Here is a 6,084-nt window from a genome sequence, read left to right as displayed (position 1 = left end):
TACGGTGAGGAAAGCATGGATGGGGTGGGGAGGCTGAGGAGGGCACATCAGGCAGAGGGAGTTGGGTGTGCTTCGTCTCTGAATTCAAAGTATTTGAGGAAGTTTGAAAAAATGCAATCGGGACAGCAGGCAGGAGTATTGTAGATGAGAGGGATAAAGACCTGAGGCCTGGGTTTGAGACCCAGCTCTGGTTGCATTTATGGGCTATGCAACCTCAGGCAGGTCATTCAAACTTTCCGAGCTTCAGTTTTCTCACCTGACAAATGGAGATATTACCATACAGATATAATTGAAAGAATTAGGAGAGATAATGTGACAGTTTTTTGCAAATTGTGCACCAATAAGGTATTCTGTTTCTGTGCAGATCTAAATGTAACAAATACCAAAAGCATCTGAAGGTGTGTATGAGTCATGTTGGCTTTTTAGAACTTCAGAGTGATGACTTGGAAAGACAGGAAGGAAGAGTAAACTGCAGGTGTTTGTTTACTCTCGACTGTCAAAAGCAGAGCTACCTTCTCATCCTCCAGGCCTTCCGCTGCTGGGACTTGAATGGTTCATGCGGTTCATATGGGCAAGACCGGTCTGACCCATCGTAATAGCGTCAGGGATGTGGACGTGGTCAGGTTTTTAACAGGGCCTTTATGGGAAGACTTGATGGTGTTTTTATGGTATTTTTATGAATAAAATTTCGAATCTGCTGCCTCAGATTTGTTCATTTGACTCCTAACACATCTGTTTGTAAACATCTTATGTTTGTAAACTTAGTTCCACAAATCCTTTTCTGCAATCCAAAATCCACAACACTCTGCTTTGTTTTGTTTTGTTTTTAACTCGTTTGGTGACAACATCTGGCCTGATTTTCATTCATCTTGTGGCAAAACCAGACCTGAAGCTATTTGAAATCTTTATTTACCCCACGTAATGTAAATAGTCACACATGTAATGCAGAAGTATAATTGTGCTTCTTATGGGCTTAGATCTGCATACACATATTAAATGATAGGTATTTCAGCATACTGTGCCTTCTAATAGAAAAATCTGGGTGATGTGTCTTTTTACTCTGACTGGTATTTGGTGAGTGTGTGTTGAACAAATCAACCATCATTATAGGTACCCGAACCGAACATGATAAGAGAGACAAATCTGTTGCAGCAAAATGAACCAAAAAACCTACCGATCAGTTGCAAACACACATCATGCATGTGCTTTTCAGACTGGTATGGATAATTATGTATAGATATTCATACGAAAGTATACATAATTATATATATTTAATTAAATATAATACTTGTTTATTTTGAAATCTTTAAAAATCCAGGCTTTCATAGTTCTAGGGGTAGAAATGTTCACTAAATTTGTGTTTATGAGAACTGAACCTTTTCTAAATCTGTTAGCCTGACTTCATATACCCAGTAGAAGAATGGGCAAACAAGCTACTCTTTTCCTTTTTGTTGCTCAGGTTAAATATTTAATTAAATTGTGTACATTCACTTATTATATACAGGCTTACTTATGAAGAACTTATTTCCAGGGGCGACTCACAGTGTCGATGTTGAATCTCAATTGGCTGTGAGCACCCTGAGACAATGGTGGGCTCCCCATTGCCTCAGGGCGTCTGGTGGGTAGGGATGGTCAGCACTAGAGCAGGTATTCACAATGTGGCTTTTCTTTTTTTCCCTATTTTTAGAGACAGAGTCTCACTTTGTGGCCCAGGCTGGAGTGCAGTGATGTAAACATAGCTCACTTGAACTCCTCGCTCAAGCAATCCTCCCACCTCAGCCTCCTTAGTAGCTGGGACTACAAGGCATGCACCACTGTGCCTGGCTAATTCATTCATTTATTTATTTATTTTTTGTTAGAGATGGGGTCTTGCTATGTTGCCCAGGCTGGTCTCAAACTCCTGGCCTTAAGTGATCCTTCTGCCTTGGCCTCCCAAAGTGTTGGGATTACAGGCATGAGCCACCGCTCCTGGCACAAAATGTGGCTTTTTTATTTCACTGAAGTTTTGCAAATTTCAGACTGGGCTCACCTGTATATACAATAGACACAATACAAATAGCTTTGTAAGCTTCCTATTTATTTTATTGGCAAAAAGTACCAAGGCCAGAAGTGTCAACAATGTACAATTGCTATGATCTGAATGTTTGTGTCCTCCCAAAATTCATATGTAGAAACCTAACCCTCAGTGTGATGGTATTAAGATGTGGGGCCTTTTGGGAATGGGATTAGTGCTCTTATAAAAGAGGCTCTCAGCTATGTGGGAGGCTGAGGCCAGAGGATCACTTGAGCCCAGGAGTTCAAGACCAGCCTGGGCAGCAACATAGCAAGATGCCCTCTAAAAAAAAAAAAATAAATAAAATAAAAGGAAAGAGAGAGAAGAAAAAGGTGCCCAGGGATTTGTTTGCTCAGCCACCACGTTAGGAAGCAGAAGGCGCCCTCTGTGAGGAAGTGGGTCCTCATGAGACACGGAATCTGCCAGTCCCTTAATCTTGGACTTCTAGTCTCCAGAACTGCTGGCAATAAATTTTCTGTTGTTTATATGTTGCCCAGTCAAGGTATTTTGTTATAGCAGCTCAAGAAAGATTAACACAATAACCAAACTAGAATTGTGTGTAGGGGGCAACTGAGGGGATTTGTTAGAGAGAGATTCCCTCACCTCCTGCCGTCTCTGGCCCAGCGAGTCTGAGTGCCCACATCTCTCAGGAAGGGAAGGAAGAGAACACACAAATAAAAAATGAGGACAGGGTCGAACAGGAAAGTTTTAGCGATATTAAAGTATGACAGAAAGGGTTCAAACCCTCATTCAAAAGCCAGAGTGAAGCCCAGAGTGTAAATACCTTCACATTTGAATTTTAAGCTTTCGCCCCGGGCCGGCGCGGTGGCCCACGCCTGTAATCCTAGCACTCTGGGAGGCCGAGGTGGGCAGATCCTTTGAGCTCAGGAGTTCGAGACCAGCCTGAGCAAGAGCGAGACCCCTGTCTCTACTAAAAATAGAAATTATATGGACAGCTAAAAATCTATATAGAAAAAAATTAGCCGGGCATGGTGGCGCATGCCTGTAGTCCCAGCTACTCGGGAGGCTGAGACAGGAGGATCGCTTGAGCTCAGGAGTTTGAGGTTGCTGTGAGCTAGGCTGACGCCACGGCACTCACTCTAGCCTGGGCAACAGAGTGAGACTTTGTCTCAAAAAAAAAAAAAAAAAAAAGCTTTCGCCCCGTACATTTTTCTAAACAGCAAGAGCCGTGCAGGACAGAAAACCCGCCCTGAAGACAGATCTTTCATCCTGACAGAAGAGGACATGGACTCCTTCTGTTCCCATGCCGGCCACTACTACTTCAGGCGGGAAAACAGAACGGAGCTGCAGTTTGACCTTGGTAGAGAATGCCTTGGGTGGGAGTTGGGTGAACGCAGTGGAAAGAATTTGGGAACAGGCAAATAGACTTAAGTACACATATCGGCTCTGTCAATTTTATAGCTGTGAGACCTCTGATTTGTTTCTTCCTCTAAATCACAGTTTATTGGCTCCAATATGAGGACATGAATATCCACTTTGCATGGTTAAATGAAAATTAAATAGGATACACCCTGAAGAGCACCTGGCACCCAGCTGATCATTAACATTTGAGCTGCTTTGGTTAATATGTTTTCAGGGCTCTCGGGGTGTTACATTCTGGGCTATATGGAAATCACTGAGATAACTTTCAAATTCATAACCCTCTTTTCCTGGGGGATTCCTTCCTTCCATATCTCTCATTCTAAGCAGGATTATTGGGAAGTCAGAGACAAGTTGCTGGAATCAAAGACTACATAAGATTCTTTTTCTATTTTTATTTTTTTAAAGACAGGGTCTCACTCTGTTGCCCAGAAGTGCAGTGGCACAATCATAGCTCACCGCAGCCTGGAACTCCTGGGCTCAAGCAATCCTCCTGCTTCAGCCTCCTGAGTAGCTGGGACTATAGGCACGTGCCACCATGACCGGCTAAATTCTTATTTTTATTTTTTGTAGAGATGAAATCTCGCTATGTTGCCCAGGCTAGTCTCAAACTCCATGCCTCAAGTGACCCTACGGCTTAGGCCTCCCAAAGTGCTGGGGTTACAGGCGTGAGCCACCGCGCCCGGCCTAGATAAGGTTCTTGAAAGCCGGTGAGTAGGTTCTTGAGAGTGCACCTGCTCCCATGTTCCCCTGCAGAAGGGACCTGCTGGGCCTGGGAAAGGTCAGGGAAGTGTGTTCTCTGAGCACGCAGCCTTGCCAGGACTACACAGGCGCAGAGAGAGAGGGTGTCCTGCCGGACAGCTGAACTGGCTGTAGACCCGGCACAGAGTCAGGAAACTCTCCTTCCTCACGCATCTGGGAAAGTCCCCCTCCTCGTGACCCTCTTCCTGGTGTTAATAACCTTAGTTAGGCTGATACCCACATTTTTGAGAGCACAGGCAGAGGGTGGCTGTCATTTTGAGTGGTTAGCAATCCTGTCCCATTCTCTTCTCTCTCTTCTGCTCACTTTCCAGCTCTGTGGTTCTCAGCCACTCCCTAGGGGACATTTCGAAAATCTGTGGGTTTTCTTTCTGTAACTACAAAGATGGAAGGAGGCACTATTGGCATTTATGGGCAGGGCAGAGGTGTAAGATACTCTTCAAAGAACAGCCTGACACAACGAAGAATTGTCCCTCATCCAGATTCTCAAAAGTCCCCTAGGACATTCATGTAGGTGAAACCTGTGTTTAATTATCTGAGCCTAGGACTTAATACAATTAAAAAAAATGGTTTTAATATTCAATGAACTTTCTAGGAATGCAATTACAGGTCTGTGTAAATTTAGAGAAGATTGACTTTGCTACCAAAAGTTGTTTAACATTTGGTTAAATCACTTCATTGATGGCAACGTGCTGGAGGTAGTTGAGTCACCAACTCAGCACCTGGATCCCGCTGTGTTGGTAGCAGCTTGGTCCTCGTGAGTCTGTGGATGGGTGTAAGCATCCGCCTACCGCATTAAGGCTTCCAGTGCAGTCGGGCCTCGGCACTCACATTAAAATACTGTTTATGTTATTCCATTACAACTTACTTTTCTTTCATTTTCCTTTTATATTACAGACAGGGAGAAGTATTTGATTTTTTTTACAGTTATGTAGGTAGGTTATATCATTTATGGACTTTAATTCAGGACAGTATAAAGGGGTCATCACGAAATATTTATTATAAGAAAAGGTTGAAGGTTGAGAGCCTCAGTTCTAGTCCGTCTCACAGTGTTTGGCTTCTACCTACCTTTTACCCGGGACCAGCCACAAAGCCCCGTCTCCTTCCCAGCCCAAACTCAGACCCATGAAAAACAACGACACACAACACACACCCCTCCAATGCCAGACAAGGCTGGAGCTCCGGGAGCTCTCAAAGGGCCTGCATTTCCTGTCTGTACAGCTTCCAGCTCACCCTTAGTCAAAAGACACTGTCGGCTAGGGCCTGGTGAAGGACTGAAGGTAATGCCGGCTCCTGCCCACCTGGAGGTTCTTTTTTTTCTCTTGCCTTTTTCCCCCGTCCGACCTCAACTTCTCGCCTGGATGGCCCCCCTCCCGGTCTTTTGCTTCCAGTCCGCTCTGCACGTCCCCAGCAGAGCCGGCGAGTGGCAGCCTGCTGGTCCGCGGAGCCGCCCTGGTCCCCCCGCTCCCTCTTCACCCCTCACCCGGCGCTCTCGGCAGCGCCCCCACCGCCGCGACCTCCCGCTCTCCTTGTGCCCCCGGCTTCTCCTTTCTCTCCCACCGGTCTCAGTTCTCATGGCCCTGGCCTCTGTCTCTCTCCTCTCACCCGAATCCAGGGCTGCCTCCTCTGTGTGCAACCGCCTTTCTGCACCGCCATGCCTGTCTCGGCGCCAGCTCCTCTGCCTCTGGCTCGGGTCCCCTCACCCCCACCCCAGTGTCCAGTTATCTTGGCCGTAGGTCCCTCTGCCGCGATCGGTCCCCGCCCGCGTGCGTGAGCACCAGTGAGTCTCCGTCTGCGCCACCTCGGCCCGCGCCGCTCCCCCGCCAGCCCCCCGGCGCTGGGGGCGGTCCAGGGCGGGGCCGGGATCCGGGGCGGCTCCCGGGGCTCGGGTT

Source organism: Eulemur rufifrons, chromosome 15 (genome assembly GCF_041146395.1).
Source record: "Eulemur rufifrons isolate Redbay chromosome 15, OSU_ERuf_1, whole genome shotgun sequence".
Classification (NCBI taxonomy): domain Eukaryota; kingdom Metazoa; phylum Chordata; class Mammalia; order Primates; family Lemuridae; genus Eulemur; species Eulemur rufifrons.
This window is presented reverse-complemented; position numbering follows the sequence as displayed.